At 40.8% G+C, this 27253-nt stretch overlaps 1 protein-coding gene across 8 annotated transcripts in view; it reads right to left on the reverse strand.

Moving 5' to 3' along the window:
- Ldlrad4 (low density lipoprotein receptor class A domain containing 4) overlaps positions 1-27253 on the reverse strand; it is a 474517-nt gene that overhangs the window by 368291 nt on the left and 78973 nt on the right. The window contains exon 3 of one of the 8 annotated variants that reach the window (XM_029560087.1): positions 13209-13298. The exons of the other annotated variants lie outside the window; for them this stretch is intronic. The gene's annotated coding sequence lies outside the window, so the exon portion shown is untranslated. The remainder of the gene's footprint in view (positions 1-13208; positions 13299-27253) is intronic. 8 annotated transcript variants of the gene reach the window in all.

A 27253-nucleotide genomic window follows, 5' to 3' on the forward strand; every position in this document is an offset into this window, starting at 1 on the left:
CACAAATTTTCCAGAAACAACTCATAGAACTATACAGCCTTTAATTCATAAATATTCCACTGAGCAAGGTCAAAATCGTCTTTTTTGAAAATCTATTTATTTAGTGCTAAGTAGTAAACTTAGGCCTTGTACACATCAAGCTGAACTATACCACCAGCCCAAACTCTCCTCTCTGTCTATACAGCTACTAAGTAATTCTGAGCCATTAGGAAATATGTCAAAACCACTCCACACATATCGAGATTATTTCCTTTAAGCTCCACTGATTCCCAAATTTATCACCAGAATGACTTGAGGATGTTATTTTTTCACTTGGTACTAACAGTTTAAAAACAGTTTAAACACCGACTTTGACTTGGTGTTGTATCTCTTCAGGTGCTATCATTAAAGCAAATGTGGAACTAATGGAATGTAATTTTTAGTGGCACCCACTTCGCAATTAAATAATAAGGCTTCTGCTTGCCTCCCTTTCTGACTTCCAAATGCATATATTGCAAAAACAAACTATTCTCCTTAATCAAAACACTACAATATCATTTAGTCAAAGAAAGGAGAGGGCCGCCCATTGCACATGCTTGCTTTACAAAGCTCACTGTGCTGGATTTGCATGAGGAACAGGTACATGTTTTGTTAGCAATGAGGGGGAAAACAGAAACTGTCACTCTCTCAAAGTCCTTAAAATTTAGTAGAGAAAAGAAAATCAACAAATAAAACAGCTGAGAACAATTAAGAAGGAATACATGAACAGGTGCAAAATCTTCTTGTTAAAATAAAATGCACATAAAAGCACAAAGTGGAGTGACTTTCCAGTGTAAGTGAGGCCTGCCTAGGGAGGAGGCTCCTAAGCTCGGGGCTGTGGGCTAGTGCTTTGAGTAACTATTTACCTCTGGGGAAACCAGGTTCACTGCAGAGATAAAAGTGCCCTGAACTTGCACTCTTTTGCAACCGGAAGAACGCTGATGGGGCACATCCGAATAGACTGAAGCCCTGTTCCCTCTGCCTACTGCACCTGGTTCACAAATAGGAGAACTTGGCATGCTACACGCTAGTTGGCTTTGGGGAAGCAATTTGTTTCTTGCACATTCAGAAATAGGGGATTACTGACTTTAACTTCTGCTTTATAACTGAACTAAGCTAGTGTTCTAATCCAGAGTATTTTACTGCCATCTTTTAAAGTCTAAATGGGTTGGTAAACATCAGATGGTCCATAATGGAATGGAGGAAATTTTCCTTAGTGTTTTATAATTACATAATTATAATTACAATTCTTTAAGGTATCTCACTCATAATTGTAAGAGGAAAATTAAAAGGTATTATCTTTAAACTTTAGCTCACTTTTGATGTTCTTTAGACATTTTCTTAGGTTTGTGTTTTTGGCAGGGGTAACAGTAGCTGAAAAGCATCCATCAGCTACAATTAGGCAAGATTCCCCATTAGCCCATCCCATCTGGAACACATCGACTCTGGTGATTCTACTGCCTCAAGTCTTCCCAGTTACAAGGACTATTGGCAAGCAGTCCCAGGCCACCTTGAACTTTGTTTCTTTTTTAAAAAAGATTATTTTACTTTTATTTTTATATACATGTTTGTCTGTATGTCTGTGGGTGCCAGTGGAAGCCAAAAGAAGGCATCAGAATCCCCTGGAGCTAGAGTTAGAGGTGTTTGTGAGCTGCCTGACATGGTGCTGGGAACGGAACTCAAGTCCTCCAGAAGAGCAGCAAGTGATCTTAAATACTGAGCCATCTCTCCAGTTCCTTTTAATGGTTTTTCTTATGGTTCTTTTAAGTTTATGAGTAGTCCTATGAATTTTGTTTTCCAGACAAGCCAGTGGATGGCTACATGATCCCAGGGAATTTTATAAAGCAACCTAAAAATTTAAGACTTTTTCCAGTACAGAGATCTATGAGCATTATTCTTTCTACTTCTAAACTAATTAACCACATTCTCTCAAAAGGACAAGACCCAGAAGACATTACCAGTAGGTACAGTGTCTAAGACCTCTGTAAATATTACTTTGAAATCTCCCCTAAGAACACTGTAATAAACAACTGGAAACCTCCCCAATGTGGGGCAATCTGCAGATGACACTAGAGTGAAAGCTATCTCTGCTAACTAGAGCAAGCAATGCCACCACTGCAGAAAGAGCCAATCATCCCTCCAAGGCTGGTAGAAGCCAGGACTTGAGGGATATTAGAGCATCTTGTCATAGACCCACATACCCAAGGTTGCCACTAGGACACAGGAGACTCCCTTATATGAAGGATGTATCTGTGGACGGCTAAAATAGAGGAGGCCCAGTGTGGGCCATGTGAGGGCTATGTTGCTCTGTACTATCCAAGGCTGAAGTCTATCCCTTTGTGGCGCCTTGAGGGTGGAATGAGATCTTATCTGTATTTATATCCCACTCATTATATGTCCTGGCATACAAGAAAGACACAGTAAACTCTGGTTGACCCATGATGATGGATGGATGGATGAATTTTTTGACATATAAAATATGAATGGTCATAACGATCCTGTTTTCCCCAATAACAATCATAGTTTTTAACTTGACCTTATTCTTAAAACAACTCTTTGAGGGTAATTTTGGATTTTTAAACTTGCCTAAGGCCACAGAAATGCTAAGGATCAGAACTCTATGGTTCCTGAACCCTTCCCTTCCCTTCCCAACATACCAAATCATTTCCTTCATGAAAGCTAAACTCTGAAAAATCTGATAAATAAAATTTTAAAGTAAATTTGTTAATACGTGTATCAAATTTTCTTGAGTATGCAGTGCAAAGGATGTAAACCAAACTATGTCAAACCCAAACTGAACTGAAGAGTAAAACCCATCGGGAAGCTGTTATCTCAGATGGAAAGAGTGAATGAGGCTCAGAAACCTCGAATTCAGTGCGGAGGAAGGAAGGTGAAGGAAGGAGGAAGAAGAGTTGAGTGCGCAAGAAAAGCGCCCAGCCAGCTGCGGCTGCCTCCTCACCTCCTCTCCGAGACTCCGCGTGCCTGCCGCTCTGGAGTCTTCCCGTTGTTCCCCAGTGTGACTGCCCTCTCTGACAGACTGTGTCCTAAAATCTCTGAAGGCACAGGCTGCATCTTTCACTTCTGTGGATCACCACACCGAATACAGCCCTACTTCTTTTATCTGAATGCACACCAAAACAGGTCGACTAATATCTCTCCTTTTGGAGGAGGATGGTAATCTTTAGACCATAAATAGTACCATCTTGCCATTTATCTATGAGCTGTCCTGCTGCATGGCCCAAGAGCCGCTAAATTATTCTATCAAAAGTATCAAGCTCAGTGACAGAATTATGGGAAAAAGGAGGATGCTGTGGAATGAAGGCTATGTGGGTGGCTTCAGTCACAAGAGGACAATATCCACTGCATGCACTGTCCCACCACCAAGCTCATTCTTGGGTAGCCTGATAACTCTCAAATAGAAAATATTATATTAAAACTTTGTGTTTGACAATTAGTTGGAGGTATGACACATGGGAATGGTATTCAACAAATGAAGAAATAGTGAAGGAAGGAAAGGAAGCGAGAGACGGAGGCTAGATGATAAACCATAGGTTTGTTCCCTATACCTGTGTAACTGGCAACTGAATCACAAAAACTCATCTGTATACAGAATCCTTTTCTGTACACAGAAATGTGTATGTCATTTCTCTTTGGGAGAAATCAAGGTTTCCTCTTGATTTCCTTCATTTCCTTGGATCTGCTTTAAAGATAGACAGTTAAAACAGCCCCCTGCTTATAGACAAGCACATCAAGATAGTGTTGCCATAGCTGACAAAAATAACGCCTAGTACAAACAGATAAAAAGAGAACAAACTGAATCTTCAACAAATTCTTTTTCAGAAAGGCAGGCACGAGACCACCAAGTGCTTAAATACCCCTCCAGATCGTTCAATATGCATCTTAGACCACACGTTTAAGCATAATTCCCAAACAGTGGAGAATGCTTACTCCATAAAGATGACTGTCATACCCCATATCTTAGTCTACGTGATCAAGATCTAGTGAAACAGTTTTCAGACTAAACCTATTTTTTTTCCATTTCAAACTAGAAAAGTTTATTTCTTTCTTAAGTTCTTTGCCATCTTTATTATTTTTAAGAAAGCTATTACTGGAATGGAAAAGAAAAAAAGTAGTTGCCAACTGTCAGAGTATTTGAAATCTGACAGAGGATTAATATCCATAATATACAAAGAACTCAAAAAAAAAAACTGAACATCAAGAAAACCAACAACCCAGTTTAAGAAGTAGGCTATGGAACTGTATAGAGTTCTCAGAAGAAGAAATACAAATAGCTAACTTTTTTTCTTTTTTGAGACAAGGTCTTCCTGTAGCCCCAGTTGGCTTGGAACTCACTATGTAGACTGGGCTGGTCTCAATCTCACAGAGATCCGCCTCCCTCTGCTTCTTGAGTGCTGGGATTAACCGCCATGCCCAGCCTAATATATATTTATAAAGCTGTCTGACATCCTTAGCCATCAGGGAAATGCTAATTAAAATTACTTTAAGATTCCATTTCACCCCAGTCAGAATGGCTGTCATCAAGAAATCAAGAAAGACTTGATGCAGTCTCTGCCATCAACAGACAGCTTAGCACATCTAGGCCTCTGACTCCAGTAGATCTAGACAACTCCCAGCAAGTAGGCCTCTAGCATCTACAGGACTGTACGGCACTGTTGGAATAGGCTTTCTGCTCCAGTAGGTCCAGGGAGTACCTGAGGAATAGACCCTCACCTCCACAGCATCCTGGGAGCACCCTGGGACCAGGCCTCCTGCCCTGGTGGTTCAGTGTGTCTAGAGTGCCCTGAGAGACTGAGATTTGGCTACAGTGGTCTCTTAAGAACAGTGTGTGTGTGGAGTTTAGGCTTCTGAAAGTTTCAGTGGTCATTACAGGATAGCAATCTATACCACTGTGGTCCTATAAGCTACTTCAGGTCTGTGGCACTAACCATTGCCCCAGGTTAGTACATAAACTTTCACTGATCTGACATTTGATATCCTGCCCCCAGTGAGTTTGTTGACTCCAGTGAGTGACTGGGTTGTGATTCTGTCTGGTTGCCTTGGGGCTTAGTGTATGACCCCACCCTGGGTCCTGCTGGCACATAGCCAAGATGGAATCACCGCGACAATTTCATTAGACAATCAACACAATGTTCCATCAGTACCTATGACAAAGCCTCATGCAGACATCCCTATAGGAAGAATCACAGAAAACAAAACACCCAAATTGCCTTGAAAGAAGTCAAAACTGAAAGGCAAACCCACTCCAACAGATGCACAAAACATCACAAAGAATATGATACAACCACCACCTACCTATGACCTATCCCCACCAACCAATTCCCCTATAAGGGGTTCAAAACTCCAGAGATAACTGAATATCCTGAAAAACAATTCAGAGCTCTACTTTTTAAAAATTTTGTATTTAGCCAGGTGTAGTAGCACACGCCTTTGATCCCAGCACTCAGGAGGCAGAGGCAGGCGGATCCTCTGTAAGTTCATGGCCAGCCTGGTTTACAGAGTGAGTTCCAGGCAGCTGGAGCTACAAGGAGACCCTGTCTCAAAAAGACCAAAAAAATTGTTTTTGGATTTATTATTTTTATTTTATGTATATGAGTGTATTGTCTGCAGGTATGTGAGTGCACCCACGTTGTGCAGTGCCCACAGAGGTCAGAAGAGGATGTTGGATTCCCCTGGAACTGGAGTTACAAACAGCTGTTAGCCACCATGTGGGTTCTGGGCATCGAACCCAGGTCCTCTGCAAGAGAAGCCAGTGCTCTTCACCACTGAACCATCTCTCCAGTCCCCAGAGTTCTACTTTTTAAAAGAATTAATGATCAAACAAACAAGTGCATGAATTAAGTAATTCTATCCAAGACTGACAAAACAGTATCCAAAGAAAATGAAATAATAAACTGGAGATGAAAATCCAAAATATAGAGGAAAAATTCAGCAAGGAGATTGAAACACTGAAAAGGAATCAAACAGAAATATTTGAAATGAACGAGATGGTCAATGAAATAAAAACTACAACAGAAACTATCATTAACAGACTAGACCAAGCAGAAGAACGAATTTCAGAGATAGCAGATAAAGTTGGGACAAAAATACAAACAGACATATATAAGGGAAAAAATTAAGACACATGAACAAATTTTCCAGGAAGTCTAAGACACATTCAAGATGTCAAACCTGAGAATTCACGGTATAGAAGACGGAACAGAGTCAAAATCAAATGTAGGAGACACACTATTAACAAAATTGTAGCAGAAAACTTCCCAAACTGCTAGTAAAAGAAGAGAACATCCAAACACAAGAGGTATGTAGGACTCCAGACTGACACAACCAGAGAAGAAACTCTCCATTGCACATCGTAGTCAGGATGTCAAAGCTACAAAGTAAAGAACTAATCCTAAAAGCAGCATGAGAAAAATGTCAACTTACACACAAAGGAAGAAATAGCAGAATTACCCCCAGACTTTCTATCAGCAAGCATAAAAGCCAAAAGAGCATGGATTGAAATATTTTCCACTCTGAAAGCAAATAACTGCAATCCAAGAATGTAACACCCTGCAAAGTTATCTTTAAAATTGATGGGGAAATAAGGGTATTTCAAGATAAACATAAATTGCTGGGTGTGGAATGGAAAAAAAAAAAAGTAAATGCAATCCTATGGAATAAAAACACTGGAAGCATCACTGTAACTGACTTCAAATTATACTACAGTGCTATAGTGATAGACAGCTTGGTGCTGGCATAAAGATGGACAGGTAGACAAACAAAAGAAGACCTGTAAATAAACCAACAAAGCTATGCCCACCAAAACGGAAAGACTACCACATATTTTTTTTTATTCCTCTGCAGCTGGAAAGTACGCCTAGCACCAGAGAGGTCAGGGGCCCCTAGGACTCTTCTCACTGGACCACTACAAACAGGTTCCTTTCACTAGGAGCAGTATAAATCCCATGAAAGGCACACACCTGTCTTTGGCCTCCAGTATATCAGTAACTACGTACATATCAGCTAATATATCAACTAATAATGTAAGCCATCTCCCAAGAATAACACCAAAACAGACAAAACCCAGTGGAGTTCCTTTAACCTACCCTAAATCTGTCTGTTCCACTGATGTATCTCTCCTCAGGTAGTATCAATCCTTGAAGCAGCTGCTTTTAACAATTTCCTCTGAAACTAAATATCATCCTAGCAAGCTGTTACTCCCCGTCACAGAGCTGCTGAAAACTAATAATTGAGCTTCAAACACCAGGCTTGGCAAATTCTGGCTACAGAAAACCATTAATCTCATGATGACATTTTAGAGGTCTCCACAAAATCACATTTCCAAATGAAATAAATCCAGTCCCCTAAACTGGGCTGCATTGGAACAAGCAAATAAGCAGCCAGAGCCAGCCATGAATTACACATGGCATGCTAATTACTAGTCTCATCCAGAAATAGCTGAAGACTGCAAGATTTTTGTTGTTGTTGTTAAAATAACTACAGTCTTTATTCAAGGGTTGAGCAAATGCATCTGATTTACTCAAATGCTTCAGCTTCTAAACATAATCACATTTATATGTACTTATTTAAGAGGGGGAGGGGTGGAAAGAAACTTTGAGAGCTGGGGCACAGGCAGCCAGGGGTAACGGTGGGTGGTCAGGAGAGAGGAGACCAGCAGTGATGGTGATTGGGTATGTCCTCCAGCATCCTCAAGCAGGCCATGTGAGTGTGGAAGGGTTCTACTGTCTAGCCTCTCAGTTGCATTCAACTCAGACCCCACTGAGAAATGGGACAGAAAAAAAATGAGTTCTTTCACATCATCTTTAGCAATATCATCACGTATTTCACAAGAGAAAGGCAAAAAATAGTGCTGAGAAAGTGTTACGGAGATAAGAAAAAAATGTTACCTTTAAGAAACGTCAAATGTGGGGCTAGGGAGATGACTCAGTCAGTAAAGTGCTTGCCAGGCAAACAGGATCTGAGCTCAGATTCTGCAGCACCCACATAAAAGCCAGGCGTAGTGGTATATGCCTGTAATCCCAACACTGGGGAAGGAGGTGGTGGGATCTCTGAAGCTAGTTTAGCTGAACTGAAGAGATCCAGGTTCAGAGAGAGACCCTATCTCAAAAAACAAGGCAGAAAGCTACAGAGGAAGACACTCAATGTCAATGCAGCCCCTAGCCTTCACATGTGCACACATATGTACATGCACACTTGCATACATGTACACATAGCTGGGCATGGTGGCACATGCATTTAATCTGAGCACTTGAGAGGCAGAGGCAGGTGATCTCTCTGAGATTGAGGCAAGCCTGGTCTACATATTGAGTTCCAGGCCAGCTTGGGCTACAGGGAGACCCTGTCTCAAAAACAAAACCAACCAAAAAAATCAAACAAACATATACACAAATATGCCAAGGAAGGAAGGAAGGAAGGAAGGAAGGAAGGGGGGGGGAGGGAGGGGAAGAAAGGGAGGAAGGGAGGAAGGAAAGAAGGAAGGAGGAGGGAGGGAGGAAGTTAGAATGTAAGGATTGAAATGAATAAAGCAAACACATGTTTATATCTTACCACTGCACTGGTTACCTAAGGACATCATGAGGATCTCTCTACATGTGTGAGTTCAGCCAAAAAGATTAATATATCACCCCACACTCAAAGTTCCTGTTTGCACTATGAATTCAGTATGGACTACAAGATGTAATGACAGAATTTGAAGTGATAGCCCTGCTTAGAGATAGCCCATGTCCTACTTTAACCTCCAATCCCTCTAAATACGGCCCAATTTATCCCCAACTACAGACAAGCAAAGACCTGAAACTAGAGAAGATGGAATTTCAGGAGCCAAGCCTTTCCAGGTAATAGATAAAGCCAGACAGGCTATGAGTAGCTATTGCTAGTTCAAGCACAGCCCCAAGATCAGGTAGAGCCAGGAGACTGAGTCATATAAGTTCTAGGTAAACACAGGTAGGCAGCCCTTCAAGCTGTCTCCTCTTCTGAGGAGAAGAAATCCTCCATGCACAAAGTCGCTAAAATATCCTTCACTATCTGTGCAAATAGCGTCAATACCCTCCAGGTGCAAGTCACAGTTATCAGATCAGCCTGGTCTCCACACTCAAGAATAAAAGTTGTATTTTCACAGAAAGCTTAAGTTTTGACCCAGAACTGACTCACAAGTGCTCTGGTCCCAGTCCTGTAGGTCCCCAACCAGCACTCTCAGTGCTAGAGTTTCTCTTCTTCTGAAGTGGGAAAACTGCAGGGTGGGAACGTGGGTGTTATTCACCTGTCATGATGAGTGAGGCTCCAAAGCCAAGACTGAAGAATTACTTCCGTAAATCTTTTTGTTTTGAGTTGTCAGACAAGCACATCATAAACTTGAAAAGTTCGACCACCTTTATAGTAAAAGTCATTAACTTCCAGAAAGAGGGCCCTCCTAGCATTAATCACCCGAAGTCATACAGTATCAGTAACTGTTCTGTTACTCTGATAAAACACTACGACCAAGGCAACTTCTAGAAGGAAGAGTTTATTTGGCTATGGTTCCAGAGGGTAAGAGTCCATCATGGTGGGGGAGGCATGGCAGGAGGCAGCTGCAGCAGAAAGCTGAGCACTCACATCTTCAGGTGGGCACAGGAAGCAGAGAGCAAAACTGGAGCTAGGCTAAGGCTATGAATGCTAAAAGTCCATCTGCAGTGACATACTTCTCCAGCAAGGCCACACCACCTGAAGGTTCCATGACCTTCACCAAACAGCACCACCGACTGACAAAGTATTCAAACACTTAGAGCCTATGGAGGACACTTATTCAAACCACTGTGCACACATACCTATGTTTATAACAATGGGATGTAGGCAGCTGACTGGGAAGTTTGTATGCATCCTCATATTAAATATGAACCAGAGGGCTAGAACAATGGCTCAGTGGTTAAGAGCATTGGCTGCTCCTGCAGAGGACCCGGGTTTGATTCCAGCACCCACATGTTGGCTAACAACCATCTATAACTACAGTTCCAGTGGATCCAATGCCCTCTTCTGACTTCTGTGGGCACTGTGCAATATAGGTGCACCTACCTACATGCAAGCAATACACTCATACACATAAAATAAAAACAATAAATAAAATATTTTAAATATGGACTAACTTGTAAAAAATAATCCTCACTTTTCAAAAAAACAAAATCAAATCTCCCCCTCCTTTTTTGTCTATTAAAATGTCTACATGCAACATAAAATTATTCTAAATTGGGGCTGGAGAAATGGCTTAGCAGTTAGGAGCACTGGTTGTTCTTGCAGAAGACCGGGGTTTGAATCCCAGCGCCCACATGGCAGCTAACAACTGTCCCTAACTCCAGTTCCAGGGAATCCAACAACCTCTTCTGACCTCCGCAGACACTGCACAACACGGGTGCACTTACCTACATACAGGCAATACCTGCATACACATAAAAAATAAAAATAATAAATAAAATTTTTAAAAAATTACTCTAAATTAAATATTCTAAAATTTCAGAGGTAATAGCAAAGGCATCCGAGAAATTCTCCCAAGAACACAGTAATGCTGAAGCCCACATGCTCAGACTACACAACTTGCAAACCTCTGCTTGCCAGAGTGTGACAGTAAGACTTACTGGTGTTCCTGCCTGTCCAGACCTCACAATAATCCCTAGTTGAGTCAGGATGGGCTTAAACCAGACTGGAACCCTAAAGGTTCAGCAGTATGAATCCACAAATGTTGACCTACCCCAGAAGCTCCATGTCAGAGTTGTTATGACTAAATTTTTTAGATTTTTTTTCTAAATCTATCATTTTAATTTTTCGTATTTTATTTTATTTTGTTTTTAGTGTTTTGCCTGCATGTATGTATGTGTGCCACATGTGTACAATGCCCACTGAAGTCAGAAGAGGGCATCAGATCCTCTGGAAAAAGAACGGTTGCTAGCTGTCATGTGGGTGCTGGGAACCAAACCTGGGTCCTCTTCAAGAGCAGCTAGGGCTCTTAACTGCTGAGCTCCAGCCCTAGAGTAAACTTTTCATCCAAATTCCTGGGCTCTGCAGGCCACTGGGTTTCTACTTTGACTAGAATGTCAGTTTCTTATTGATAAATGCTGAGGGGGGGTTTCTTTTGTCTCTAAAAAGCTGACACCCACCCCCATTTCATTATCCCATCCTGGGACCAGAGCCTGCCCATTAACAGTGGCAGGGACATTGCCCCTTAGCAACCATCTGGCTTTGCCACCATATGCTGGGCCTGTCACCCTGAATGTTATGTCTCAGTATCAACATTGGCTCACTGTATAACCACTAAGTCCTCTAGTTAGCACCTCCAATTAGGACAGGTTCCAAACTCTGCTTCCAGAATTAGTCCAGATCCTAGCTCTATCCCACACATCTATCATATAAGAGGTCAAAGAAAGGCCTATTCATTGCCTTGGATATGATAGACAGGCCTAAGAGAGACTTCACAATTATGAATTTGAGTGACATCATGGTTGAGGAAATGGTGCTTTGATAACTGGGATAGGCACTTGTCTTCCAGCTCTGAAGAGGGTGGAATGGTCTCAGTCCTCTCAGTGGCACCACAGGGTACTAAGTAAAAGGGCAATTTGGCTCTGTAGGGACAGAAAGCACCAAATGGTGCAGTGCCCTCTGTCCCCATTTTCCCCTACTACCACTTCTGCACAGTGAAGTCCAAGATGAAGCAGTCCCCTGAGGCCTAGAGTTCCTCAGTCTCAACACCAGTCCTTCCATGAATAGTCTCCTTCAGCATGCAAGGGACTCAGGACTCCTCCTATCAGAGAGGGTAGCCATTTCTTTTCATACCTTGGAACAAAATTAAACACAAATACACAGGTAAGAATATTACTATGAAAGGACACAGAGGCCAGACATATTCAAGAACTATATTTCTCTCATCCTAACAAGAAGCTATCATTGCTTTTGGCAGATGAAGAAAACTGAAGAGCAAAGAGGTGAAAACACTCGCCTGTGATCACATAATGAGTAAGATCAAACCAAAACCTCCTGCCTCCAGTATTCATGAATTTTTCACATAGTCATATGATTACAACCTTATAGAAAGCACATATTTTTCAAAAATTGAAAAGACTGAAAAATGTACCAAAAGGAAAACACAGAGTTGTGAAAATAATGGAATCATGGGTGACTTTTTACCCCTTGGTTTCCATTTTCTTGATTTTATTAAGAATGTCAATTAGGAATTAGGAGGCTGGAGAATTAGTTCAGCAGTTAAGAGTACTTGCTGCTCTTCCAGAAGACCTGGGTTCAGTTCCCAACACCCACATGGTAGCTAACAACCACCTGTAACTCCAATTCCGGAGATCCGATGCTCTCTTCTGGCCTCCATGGGCACTGCATGAATGTGGTGCACTTACATGCAGGCAAGAGACTCATACACATAAAATAAAAATAAATAAAATATTTTATGAGTATGAATTAAATAATAAAATACTATTTATAAACAAAATTGCATGTGTATCAGTAAAAGGATATTTTCCATTGCTTTTGTTATAATTTCTTAGGAAAAACAAAATGGGAGGGCAGGTGTGGTGGAATATGCCTATAATCCCAGCACTTGGGAGGCTAAGGTAAAAGGATCATAAGTTCAAGGCCAGACTACACTACATAACAATACACTACCACAAAAAACCAAATGAGGGAGGGGAGGGGATGAAGGAAGGAAGAAGAAAGGGGAGAAGAGGGGAGGGAGGATGGGAATAGTGCTAATCAGTGCTTCTCATTGATAGGCACACAGAGGATGACACTCTAAGGTACCACATGTCCAATGGGGCTATAGACTGATCCTGTAGTTTTGGAGCCAGAACCTTGAATTATAGGGTCAAGAATTGCCAGAGTTCCTTCCCTTACTTTAGGAATTCTTGAACCATATGTGGAGATAGAACCTCTATTAGCCTGGATCCCAACATAACAAGGATGGCAGCATATCAGTGCCAACCTGTGTGGACATGCAGCATAACTAAGAAATGGCACATTCTGCTGTAAGCCTCTTAATGTGGCTGTTGTTTCTTCAACATTTATTTATTTGGGGGAGTGGAAGGAGCATACATGCCACATGACCTCCCAAATAGAGGTCAACTTGTAGGAGTCCGTTCTCTCCTTCCACCATATGGGTTCCGGGGATCAAACCTGGGTTGGCAGACTGTGGCAAGAGCCTTTACCTGCTGAGCCATCTCCTCGGCCCCTGAGTTGTTCCTTAACACCAGGCCAGTCCACATGGTTCTTTACTACAGGAGAATGAAGAGATGAGCCTGTAATGAGGTAAAAGATGCAACAAAAACCCAGGTCCTCAGAGCTCAACCAACATGTTATACAGCCCTCTGTACCTCAGCTTCTCCAACCACACAGTTCAATATTTTGTGGATTCAACCAATATGTGCTCAGTAACTGTTTACTGAATAAATTAATGAGTGATTGAGTTAATATCTAAAAATTAACAATTGGCTTTGTCTTCAGGTGGCCATCTTGGTAGCAGAGGGCTTTGCTTATTTCAATCTGAGGCATTAAAGATTGAGCCCCAGCTGGAAAAGTATAAAGATGTCTGCAAACACAGACTGGCTGGGGGCAGAGTAAGTGGAGGGGATGGGTTTGACTGTGCACATAAATTCTCAAAGGGCTATTTTGCTGTGACTCAAAGGCCCAAACTCCTACCAATTATGACAGTTTGCTTTAGTTTCATTTAGTTTTTTATTGCCTATAAACAGAAAATTCCTCAAGTTAAGTCAGCCTGGGGAAATTAAAATCCCTATGTGTCATAATTGAAAGGCTGGATGGGGCCCTTGTATGGGGCTTTTCCTCAGAAAGCCAAGATACAAAATAAAATCCCCAGGTCTGCTCACTGGTACCAGCAAGGTTAGTCTTCTAGAAACTGCACATCTATATATTTAAATAATCCTATGACCATAGAAGCAAAGGTTTGGTAAGAAGTGAACAGTAGTTAATGAGTAAAGAGTCTTTCCATTTTCTTCTGATAGTCTCTAATTTCTTAAACTGTACCCAGTATTCGACTTTTAATTTAATCTGATACCTCACTAAATGTATTATTACTGCCAAAAATAAAGAGGCAGAACAGCTGATAATAGACAACATAAGTCTTTCAAGATACCCTAATTCTGCATCTTTATAAAAACAAGACTATACACAATCTAGTATAAGAATGAAGTACTTCCAAAATGCTTAAAGGAAATCCAGACTTTTTTCTTTTAAGGTTACCTGTTTGAAAAATGAATAAAGAAAGATGATCAATCAATGAAAGAAATGATCAATTCCTCTGGCCAAGCAAAATTTGGATTAATTTAATATTCTAATGATTTCAGGGTTGTTTCTCCCAGAATAAGTTAATATATTGAAATACTTGAAAAAATACTTAGTAGCCTATATAAACAAAGGTTAATGTAGAGAAAGTTACTTTAAATTTTTTTAAGTATTTTATTTATTATTTTTGTTTTGTGTGTATGCGTGTGCTGCCTGCATGTAGGAAAGTGCACCCATGTTGTGCAATGCCTGCGGAGGTCAGAAGAGGCTATCAGATCCCCTGGAACTGGAGTTATGAACAATTGTTAGCTGTCATGTGGGTGCTGGGATTTGAACCCAGGTCTTCTCCAATAACAACCAGTGTTCCTAACTGCTGAGCCATCTCTCCAGCTCCTGCTTTAAATGTTTAAACTGACTGTAGGTAACCTTTGTAGCATACGAAGTGCTAACACTTTTCTATGGGGGACAGACAGGAAGGAATGTCCATCTCCTTTTTGTCTTTAAAAATCAGAGAATTGCCAGGCATAGTGGTGCACACCTTTAATCCCAGCACTTGGGAGGCAGAGGCAGGTGGATCTCTGTGAGTCAAGGCCAGCCTGGTCTACATAAAATGATTGTAACTGACTGGAACTCTAGCGAGTTCCAGGCTAGCTGGAGCTACAAGGAGACTCTGTTTCAAAAAGACCAAAAGAAGAAAAATGTCAGAGAATTAAGATCACAGATCACTGACAGTAATGAGGAAACAGAGTCACCCAGTCTGATAACAGTGAGTGGAATAAATGGATGTGCCATCAATAAAAGGGAGGCAATAGCTATGCTCCAGGCACATCAGACAGGCAGAGGCTGCAGCCCCACCTGTGTCTGCCCACACATTAGAACTACACAGCAGGAGCCTTAGCAGAAGAACCAAACACTGTGGAAATAGCAACATTCCAATCTCTAGGCATCTGGGCATTTGGAGGCTTGTAAAAGTCCAGAACCTGGGCTATGTCCTGCTTTTACAATTTAGAAGGCTCCACTAAATGGAAGGCCCATAGTACATGATGAGAATGGAATGAATGTGTATGGGCCACGTTCTGTGGGAAAGGCCAGTAATCACGTGCCCTAAACATCTAGAATGCCCAGCAGCCATTGAACCTCTCCCATGATCCCCCAAAATTCATAAGAAAATCAGAGATATAGTGATTCTTCTTCAGGTAGAAGAAAAATCATTCATTCTTGGAAGGTTGAGTACCCAACTTCAGCAAGAAGAGTGTGGTAGTCTACAAACCAGTCTCGTCAATATTCTATCTCTCCACAGCAGTGTTAATGGCTCAGGACAACTGGTTCTATAGCTAAGCAGACATCCTTAATATGGGGAGAGATGGTCCCTAAGTGATCTCACCAACAATTCATCTCTTTGTTATTTAATTTCCACTGCTGTGATCACCATCCCTGGCAGAAATAACTGAGGAAAGATTTATTTTGGCTCATGGTTTCAGAGAGTCTCTGTCGACTACAGCAGGGAAGCTGCAGGGGTTTGGCGGGAGCATGTAGCAGAGGCTGTTCACATCATGGTAGACCAGAAGGAGAAGGAGCAGCAGGACTCAGGAGCCAAACTATAACCTTCAAAGATGTCCCTGGTGACCTACTGCTTCCAGCTAGTTTCCATTTCCTAAAGGTTCCACAGCCTCCAAAATCAGCACCACAGCTGGGCAACAATTTCTCAAAAAGTAATCAAGTGGGAAACATTTCTGATTCAATACACAAAAAAAACACTCTTTTACTTTGCAAAATATTTCACTGGTCAATTAGCAATTCTTTCTTTTTTTCATGTGTCTGGTGTGGTATGGGCACATGTGGGAGGGGTGCACATACATGTGTGTGTGTGTGCATGTGCCTGTGGAGGCCCAAGGTTGATGTCAGAAATATTCCTGGATCACTCTTCTACCTTATTCAGTAAGACAGGGTCTCTCTACCAAACCCAGAGTTTAACAATATGGCTGCTCTAGAAAGCCAGCTGGCTCTGAGGGTCCCTTGTCTTTGCCTTCCAAGCTGGAAAGCCACCACACCCATCTGGGAATGGTGTGGAACATGGGTTCTGGGAATCCAAACTCCAGTCCTCATGCTTTAACCACTGAAACATCTCTTTAGCACTCAACTAGGAATTCCTAATAACATTTTTATTTAGGCTTTCTACATGAATGTCCCTAAAAGATGGAGTCAGAGCATTTTGTTCAACTATAAATCAAAAGACAGATGATAATCCTGATGTTTAGTTAAGTGATTAGCCAACTAATTAACCATATTGTACTAAATTCTAGTTATATTTATTTGCAAATCCTTGAAGTTTAATGTCTTGTTATCTATAATACTTCCAATGCCCTCTATCACTATTGCTATAAGTCACTGAAAACACTAATACAAAAATCTCATACAATCTCTCACTGCCTCATTCATCCATCTGTAAAAGGGGAACAAATGAGAAAATGAAACAATAAGATTTTAGTCCCTAAACCATGATGCACCCTAGAACAGATTTGTTTTACTTTTGGAACCCAGATGACGATGAAACAATCTCAGAGCACACCCAACATAATTACAGAGCAGGGCTAGCATTGAAGCCCTTACGGTGATGTCAAAAATGCCACACAATGAAAACTTCTGAATTGGTGCAACACGAGGCAGACATGAAGTTCTTTACAAGGTCTGACCAGTACATCCAAAAGCGCCCAACTGCCAAAATATTCACAAGCCTGGATGAAACTGTTTCCACAGTGTTTGACCTCTTTTGCCAAAGCTGCATACTTGTTTGTTTTTTTAGGTGTGCTTTGCTTTAAAAGCTTCTAAGTAGGACAGCTGTATCAGTAAGTCCTGGTGTTTTGTTAATGTCTCAAAGTTTACAGGGTATGGTCTAACAATCCAATGTTTATTGGATTGTTATTATGACCCTTAATTCACTTTGAAGCAGGGTTTGTTTGGTTTTTTTTTAGGTATTGTTCATTTGTAGTCACAACATTACACTAACTCCTTTCTCTTTTTTCAGATCACTAATATTATACTATTTCCGTACTATTTTATCTAGAAACAGCCAAAATCAGGTATCTTGTCCAATCACCAACTAAATCTTCAATAGCTATAAACTTCAGATAGTTTTCATGTAAACAGCTCCAACATGGGTGGTCAAAATCAACATCAATAAACTCCTGTCCATTAAACAGGCATGAAATAACTCTTTATTGGCATGATTTTGGCTAAGTTGATGGAAGGTGTCTAAGGAAATCATTTTGTTCTTTGAAATCAAGGTTGGGACATTTGCTCATTTTGTTCTTTTTTTTAAAAAGTTTTTAAATTTTATTTATTTTATGTGTATGCGTGTATTACCTCCATGTAGGTAAGTGCACCGGTGTCGTGCAATGCCCGAGGAGATTAGAAGAGGCTGTCAGATCCCCTGGGACTGGAGTTACGGACGATTGTTAGCTGCCATGTGGGTGCTGGGATTCAAACCCAGGTTTTCTGCAAGAACAACCAGTGTTCTTAACTGCTGAGCCATCTCTCCAGCCCCACTCATTTTGTTCTTAAAGAAACTTTAGATTACAATTACAATTGCTACAGAATTCCTAAATTCAAATTGTGAAACCAATACAGATTGATAATTATAATTCCCATTTCACCTTCTTTATGGAGTGATCATTTTGGGAACAGTGATAATATGACTTCATCATTTACCTACCAACTTTTAGGTCTATATGAGGTCTTGTTAAAACCGAAAATAATAAGCTGAGTTATGCAGGTGTATTTTGGTTTAATTTCTTTGCTTCCTTTGATATATTTTAAGATTTTTTTTCTGTACTTAATGTCACCAGTGTTTCTTTAACTGGTCTTTCATTAATAATTCTCAATTACGAAAGTAAATATTTATTACTAACATTTTTCCTAAAATAAATAGCCAATTAACAAATCTGAACTTGAATTTCTACCCCTCACAAGTATGTTTCTCTCCACTCACTCGCACTAAGCTGCATGTAAAAATCAGAAGGGTACAATAATAAGAACTTGGATACCCCTTCCTAAAGTAAAGGCAGATAGAGGAGAAGGATGTAGGAGCCTACTCAGCATCAAGCCAGCCCAGTCATGGGTGAGATAAGAATGCAACAGGCATGCACAGTCAAGAGATTTATTGTTATTTATCCAAAGAATGTCTTACCCACTTCACCCATCCTCCCTAGTGAAGTACAGACACATTTCTCACAATTTGTCTGTATCAGATCAACAAAAGAGATAATAGTACGAAAACTCACTCAGGTGGCTGGAGAGATGGCTCAGAGGTTAAGAGTATTTGCTACTCTTTCAGTCAATCAAAGCTCAGTTCCCAACACCCACATAGGATACCTCACAACCACATGTAACTCCAGGGGAATCCAATGCTGTCTTTTGGCCTCCACAAGTACTCACACATATACATGTATATACAAACACACAGACACACATGCATACAAATAAATAAATGAATAATAAAAATAAATCTTTTTTTAAACACATTTTCTTCTTTCCTTGGGTCAAACAGCAGTTAAAGTAGTATTAATAAGATGTATTTGTGACAGTTGATTACATGATTTTTGAGTGTTCTCAATTTCTAAAACCATCAACAGTGAAATCTTTCCAATTGCATAAGAAATGGGGTAAAATTCTTAAAAGTATAAGTGGTTATAGGAAGAGAGGAAGGGAATTTTGAAAGCAGGGGCTCACTGACCAAATTCAACCAAACTGAAGGTTGATTATAATATACACAATTTAGGTCACTCTGTGTTGAAATTATACTTATAAGAGCATATGTGAGTTGCAACAGCCCCCAAGGCACCTGGATAGAGGCAGGAAATAGGGACCTCAAAGAGGAAATCTCCAAGACTGCACTGATGAGTACAAGGATCCATGGGACTAACCATCAAAAAGTTTAACAACTGGGGCTGGAAAGCTGGCTCAATGGTTAAGAGCACTGGCTGCTCTTGCAGAGGGCCCAGTTTGGTTCCCAGGACCCACATGGCAGCTAACAACTGTTCTTAACTCCAGTTCCAGGGGATCTGATGCCTTCTTATGGCCTCTCCTGGGATTCCTATCTCTACTCAAACCATCACCCCATTTACCCATAAGTAAAAGCCTAAAAACTCATTTCTGAATCCAACCTCTGCCCACCTGCCACCTCAGCTCATCACATCTGTTCCATCAACCTGCCCAATCAATGCTTCTCCGTTACAAACCTGCTTCCCTCTCATTGCTGCTTTGGTTCACACCCTATCACCTCTGGTTCACACCCTAGCAATCACCTTAGGCCTGAAACAGTCCCATTGTTATTCATACTGGCTGGTTCTAGTTTCTGTCTCTCTTCAGCCACTCACTCCCTTTGGTCACCAGACCCACATCTGAAGACATCATCTTCCCTGAAAGGTCTTCAGAGGCTCTCCACTCCCACAGCATAATAGATGTACCCCATTCAAACACTTGATGGTTTAGCACTTTTCCAGCTTGACTTCTCACCTTTCTTTCCAAGCACTCTACATGCCAGCTGTGTTTGCTGTTCCTCTGATACACTATTAACTTTCTCACATCCATGTATTTGTGTGAACCATACCTTGTGGTCAAAGCGCTCTACAAGGGGGGCTAGGGTGGAACAATAATGTGATTAATGTCACAGAACTATATGCTTTAAAATTATTGAAAGACAATTCCATAGCAGCTGAATTATTTCACATTTCTACCAACAATGTACAATGGTTCCAAGTTCTCCAAGTTAAATATATTTTATCACAATTTAAAAAGCAAAGATAGCATGTATAAGAAACAAATAATTAAATATCATCCTGAGTGAGGTAACCCAGACTGAGAAAAACAAACTTCACATACTTTCTCATATGTGGATGTTAGCTTTGAATCATTACATATGTGTTTTTCATTTGGAATATCCATAGAGGTCAGGAATATCCTTCCCACTGGGGTATCCTTCAAGGGAAGGGAGACAGAATACAGCGATATAAAGGGGGAAGGGAAAATATGGGAATAAGAAAGATTAAATGGTGTGGGAGATGGGAGGGCAGGGTAGAGGAGGGAATATAAGGAGGGAAAACCAACACTAAAGACCTTTTGGAAAAAAAAAAAACGTGGAAACTTACTATTGTAGAAGCTCTCTAAAATATATACATATATAGAAAGAGTTTAAAATGGAGTTACTCAATAATCAGGGCACAATACCCCAACTAGACACCTCATCCTAGCAAATAAAAACCTCAGCTCAGGCTGGAGAGATGGCTCAGCGGTTAACGACACTGATTGTTCTTGCAGAAGATCTGGGTTCGAATCCCAGCACCCACATGGCAGCTAACAACTGTCTGTAACTCCAGTTCCAGGGGATCCGACGGCCTCGTCTGTCCTCCACGGGCATTGCACGACGTGGGTGCACTTACCTACATGCAGGCAATACACACATACACATAAAATAAAAATAATAAATAAAAAATTTTAAAAACCCAGCTCTAGAAATGAGTTACCTCTCTTTGAGTTGTTGATCATTGGGATCCCATAGATTCCCAAACATTACAGGCTTTTGCCATTGCTCTTGGTTACCATCCACAACTTGACAGTAAGACCCTACTGCTGAAGACAACACATATAACATGGAGAGATCAAGCTGCCCTCAAAGTTTCATCTCTACTGCCTAGGTTTTACAGTACTAGAAGCTATGCATGCTACCAAAGGAGAAAAGTTATCATCAGTGTGATCCAACTGTGAACCCTTCGAGCTACAATAATGTCTGGTCTGACAAGATATGCACACTAGTGCAATATTGGCACTAATGTTATGGGAGTCACCAACCACTCTCTGGATTTATGGCACACTCCATGAGACAGAACCCATACCTGACACCATTATTGGGTTCAAGTACAAGTAGTTAGAGAGGTCATGGGCCCTATGGGAAAATCTACTTCTAATATTGTACTAAATTAACATAGTATTAAAATGACTCCTAATAACTTATTGCTATACCCATAGATAACTACATCTCTCAACCCTCATCAGAGAAGCTTCTTCTTGTAGTAGAAGGGAATTAACATAGAGACCCACAACTGGTCAGCGTGCTGAGAATAAAGACCAAGAAGAAGTGCTCAGCCCTAAGTAGGACATCTACATCACACCCCTCCTCCCAAGGCTGAGGAGAAAAGGGAGCAGAACAATTGTAAGAGGCAGAGATGGTGGATGACTACAAGGAAATTTTCTAGACAGCAGGGAAGCTACACATATGAACTCACAGCCGCTGTGATATCCAAATGCTCCATCTCTGGAGAACAGCCTTTATACTCTGCTCTAGAAAACTAACAGCAGCAATGGCTTCTTTGTTCCTTGACCTCATTTGTGCACTCAACAGAAAACTCTGTTCCTGAATGGATCACATGTCCCACCATCATGAATACCAATTCTGACCTGCCCAACACATTCTCTCCAACACATCTGGCAACTGTAATGCTTTATATTTGTGTATTATCTCTACAGTTATTCAGGAATCCTGCCTCCAAAGCAAGACTGGCTTAATCAGACTGCACATACCAAAGCACCCAGGCCCCACCCCCAACATGCTATAAAACTGATGAGATGAGGGACTCACATGAGCTGAGTCCGCTGGCCTCTGCACAAGTGCATAACCCTGACTTCTCTGTCATAACACCCAAGTTCTAAGAAAGACATGCAGAAAAAATGTAGAGACAGCAACAAATCAGACCCCAGGAGAAGGAAGAACAGACTGTTTATTACATGTCTGTCTGAGCCCAGACAGACCCCAGACACCTAGTGCAGAGTAGGCACCTTTCCCCAGCACTCGCCTTACTAGTTAGCTAAGCATCATCAAACAGGCTTGGGCAGGAATTGTGGCCAACACAAAAACAAATATTCTACGACCCTGTAGTAGAAAGTCATAGAAAAAGCCCCGCTGACACTTAAACCCTCTCATTTACATTGCCTGTCCTCTTCAAGCTTGCTGAAATCACCTCTGTTCACACTTAAGACATTTCCCATATGAGCATCATTAAAATGATTCTCCAGTTCAAATGAACATCACACCTCATGCTCCTATTGTAAATGCTCCTAACCGCGCCCCCATCCCAGGAGGTTAAAACCTGAGATTCCCATCAAAGCCCTAAAATTCTCCCTAGGATTGAACAAGCCCTAAAATTCTCCCTAGGATTGAACACAATTTCAAGGAATTCACAGGTGCCTCTAGGTTCCCTGAGAGATAAAAACATTGGTCCTTGTGGCTGCAGAGATGGCTCAGTGGGTGAAGCAATTGCCAGGCAAGTGTGAGGAACTGAGTTGATCCCTAGAACCCATGAAAAGTCCGACACAGGACACAGCAGCATGTTTAAAATCCCAGAGCTCTTGCAGTGAGAAGGGCTGTAAGAAGGAGAATCCCCAGAAGCCCCTGAGCCAGCTTGGTGCATGCAGCAATGAACAAGAGACCCTGTCTCAAACGAGGTGGAAAATGAAGACCAAGATCCAAGGTTGTTCTCTGACCTCCACATACCAGCCATGGCATGGGTGTTCCCACACTTACACAAACAGGCATACACAGAAAGATAAAATAATCAGTTTTCAAAGTTGGGCCCTCTTCCTAGCCTTTAATGACACTTTTTGAAAGGATGGCCCATGCACGCCAGTGACCCAAGACTTTAGAAGGTCATCTTCCTTGAAGGACATACCCTCCCAGCAAATGCCCTCACAGATGCACCAAGTGTGACTTTATGGGGACTGCTGAGACTCAGTCTGTTACAACTGGCATCACTTGCCATAAGCAAGCTATAAGAACCTGACCCTGGCAAAGCACATTTTACACTTGAAAGCTGCTCATCCGGATGATACCAAGTGGGGAGGGCAGGAAGGCAGGAAGATGGAGAAGAAAGTACTGGAGCATGTCAGGCACTGCCCCCCAAAGACACTGCACTGCAGAAGTCACCTTACCCACACAGACCAAATCCACAAAGCCAAATTTTCAAGCTGCTGCTAAGAATCCCATAAAAAGCAATTCTATTTCTAACCTCCCGCACCATGGAAAAATACACACGATACCAAGCAACCTAGAATCTCTGAAAGGCTTATTTTTATACTCCTTCCCCACACCCATACCCTAACCTCCCCTACAAAAATTTTAGGTGGAAAATGTGCTAGCATTCTTAGCAGTTTGACAATACTGTGATAGGCACTCCACTGACAACGTTGCTGGCACACTTGACTCTAAAGCGAAACGTTAACGATGTTTCAATGATATAATTTTGCATGTCTATTTGATGGCAGAGGGAGTCATTTAATAGTAGAAGGGCAAAGGATGGTGGAGGTGGCTCAGTCAGTAATGTGTTTGCCTTACAAGCATGAAGACCTGAGTTCAATCCCCAGAACCCATGTTTAAAAAAATTAAACAAAAAAATTTTAATATTTTTATTATTTTTATTTATGTGTACAAGTGTATTGCCTGCATGTGAGTGCACCCGTGTCATGCAATGCTGTGGAGGTCAAAAGAGGGCTTCGGATTCCCCTGGAACTGGAGTTAAGGATGATTTGTAGCCACCATGTGGGTGCTGGGAATCGAACCCGGGTCCTCTGCAAGAGCAGTCAGTGCTCTTAACAGCTGAGCCATCTCTCCAGCCCCCAAAACAAAAATTTTTTAAAGGTGGACATGGTGGTACATACTTATAATCCAGATGGGCAAATCCCAACCAGCCTGGCCTACTTGGCCTACTTGGCAAGTTCTAGGACAGTGAGACACTGTCTTTAAAAAATACATAGTGCCCGTGCATTTGAGACCAGCCTTGTCGACATAGTGAGTCCCAAGCCAGGTGGGGCTATATAGTGACACCCTGTCTCAAATAAACAAATAATTTAGTTTTTAAAAATTAGGGAAATGATATCTCCCCCAAAAGTTTAACAGCTTCCCAGTTGTTTTCTTTTTTTCCTCTTCTTAAAGGTGCTTCTAATGGTGGTGGAGACTGTAATACCAATGATTTTTTCTAATATTCTATAATGAAACACCTCCAAATATTTTCCAGAAGAACAAAGCACAGTGCTAGAAAATCACACATGGATAAAAGACCCATTCAAAGGTACAGGATAGGAAAAGTAGCATAGGGGGAAACTGAATGCCCGAGTGATACAAATTTAGGTTTTATATTGCAACTGACTTTAAGAAATCTGACATTTCTCATTCTGGTGTTATATAAAGACTATCCAAAAGGGATATTTAAAATATACATCCCTTTAAGTATGTATGTGAGAATAGATTTTCTTAACATGCTTGAATCTAAACAATAAATTGCTGGAGCTGAAGACTTGGGTGCAAATCCCAGCACACACAAGGTGGCTAGCAACTGTTCATAGCTCCAGTTCCAAGGGATCCAAAGCCTTCTTCTGTCCTCCGCAGGCACCTCACAACATGGTCACTTACATACATGCAGACAATACACTCATACACACAAAATAAAAATTAAAATAATTAAGAAATAGCCACAGGGTAGACAAGACAAGAGGGAGGGGTTTGGAGATAGAGAAGGGAGGACCTAAATGCAGCCTTAAATTTAATCGCAAGTGGTTCTGAGAAATCCAATTGTCCTCTGAAAGTCATCCATTAGAGAATTTGTAAAAAAAAAAAGTGTAAGCCACTGAATTTCATGCTGTTTAGAAAATATTTATTTTTAACAAATAGTCAAAAGTTGCATTATATGAAATGGATTATTTTTAAATGGAGTGAATGCTTTGCATTTTTGTTTTATTTATAAATGTGGTACCTAAGGAAAATTCACATTAAGCAGAAGCTTATTGGAGTCCTCAGTACTTTTAGAATATAAAAGTCCCAAGGTGAAAATATTTAAGAGCCATTTATGGTTTAAGCGATCATTTTTATAGTCTTTAGAAACGTAGTAGCTGAAGATATTTTTGTGAAGTAGTATAAAATGGTCTAATTTTAAGATTTATGTATAGTTGCCTTAACAGTGTCATAATAATTTCATCAGCTATTTCTCTTCTTGCCATAAAAGAAAAAAATTTCATTTCATTTCTTTTTTTAAATCAATTTTCATAGCCATGTTGGGGTGGAAACAACACGACTAGATGCTCATTCTGAAATGGGGAACACTGAAATTCTGGAAAAGGAGACTTCAGAGAGTCTCAGTAACGGCACCAACAGCAATGTGGAAGCAGCCAAAAGACTGGCCAAACGCCTGTACCATCTAGACAGATTCAAAAGATCGGACGTCGCGAAACATCTAGGCAAGAAGTACGTGCTTCCACGTGGCTGTCTGTGGGAACATTTTGTTTTTGGTGTGTTTTAAAAATGATTTCCATTTTAATGAACAAGTCTGTTCTGTTTTCTTATAGCAATGAATTCAGCAAACTAGTTGCAGAGGAGTATCTGAAGTTCTTTGATTTTACAGGGATGACTGTGGATCAGTCTCTGAGGTAAGATGAAACGTCACCTCTGTTCTTCATCACCTGCAAATAACAGCTCCTTAGAAGAGAAAGTAGCATGTGCGGATTGGACTCTAGGTTTCTTTTCTTTTCTTCTTCTTTTTTTTCCTGATCCCACTTCCACTTGCTCTATGCATTGTAAATCCTAAACAGAGAGTAAGAAAAATGTAATAAGGATAGATGTACAGAAGACTCCAGGCAGAGAGTGAGAAAAATATATTTGTTTTCATTTCATAAACATTAACCAATAGTCTACATCTAGTAGTCAGCTCAAGTCTAGATAGCATAGTAAAGAATGGATTTATGGGGCTAGAGAGATGGCTCAGCTAGCACCTAAACAGTGTCCTAACAACCATCTGTAACTCCGGTTTCAGGGGATCCAACACCCTCTTCTGACCTCTGCAGGCATTACTCAATATGAGTGCACTTACATACATGTGGGCAATACACTCATACACATAAAATAAAATTAATAAATAAAATTTTAAAAAGAAAAGAAAAGCTAAGACGTACATGTGTGAGAGAGTAAAAAGAAGTGGCAGGACTTAAACTCAAGCCAAAGTCTGTGTCTTGCAGCAACATGATACAAGTGCAATGTGACCAAGGGAACTATGTCTTCAAATTCTCCAAGAAGATCAAATTTTTTAAATATACTTAATAACAACCTAAGCAGAGAGACTCATTTTCAAAGCCAAATTCAAAGAAACCCACTATATAAGAAGACAGGAACATTCTATACTTAAGACAAAACTCTCAACCTCCTTGGGCCTTCCCAAACAAGCAGAGAAGAGAGAAATGAAGACACCTGTCCACTTGGTCAGCACTTAAGAATGTCTCACAGTCCAGTTCTGTGCTGTTTAAGGAATGACGTTTCACAAGTAAAAGTGAATATAAATTCCAGGATAGCCAGCTGTAAGAACCTATTTTAAAGGTGTGAAAGTTCTTACAACACCTCGCAATCAAAGAGTGTGCTTGAAAATTATTTGTAATGCATGAAGCAACATGTAGTTAACAGTGAGTTGTTCTTCAATTGCTCTGATTTGAGGGTGGGGGGAGGGGGAAATGTAGCCTTGTATGTAACCTAAAAACTACATACAGTACTGCAGTCAAGAAAAAGTTTTCCATTACCAATTCTGAAAGCTGCTTAAAATAGTTGACAGAATGAGGTAATTCCATATAAGAAGAGAAATCAAATACTTATGTAATTTTCAAGAATTATTGCTACTTTTGCCAAATTTTATAAATTAAGTTTCACAGTCCCTTGGGACATAATTCAGCAGTATGTTCAGTTATTTAGAAAACTTCAACTTGAAGACAATTTTAGTATGGGGTGAGTAAGTTTAAGGACACTACATGTGAAATAAAAATGAAAACTAGCCTGGCATCATGGCATACACCTTTAGTCCCAGCACTTGGGAGGAAGAGGCAGATGGATCTCTATGAGTTCAAGGCCAGCCTGGTCTACATAGTGAGTTCC

This window comes from Nannospalax galili, unplaced genomic scaffold, assembly GCF_000622305.1.
Source record: "Nannospalax galili isolate Female #2095 unplaced genomic scaffold, S.galili_v1.0 scaffold169, whole genome shotgun sequence".
NCBI classification, from domain to species: Eukaryota; Metazoa; Chordata; class Mammalia; order Rodentia; family Spalacidae; genus Nannospalax; species Nannospalax galili.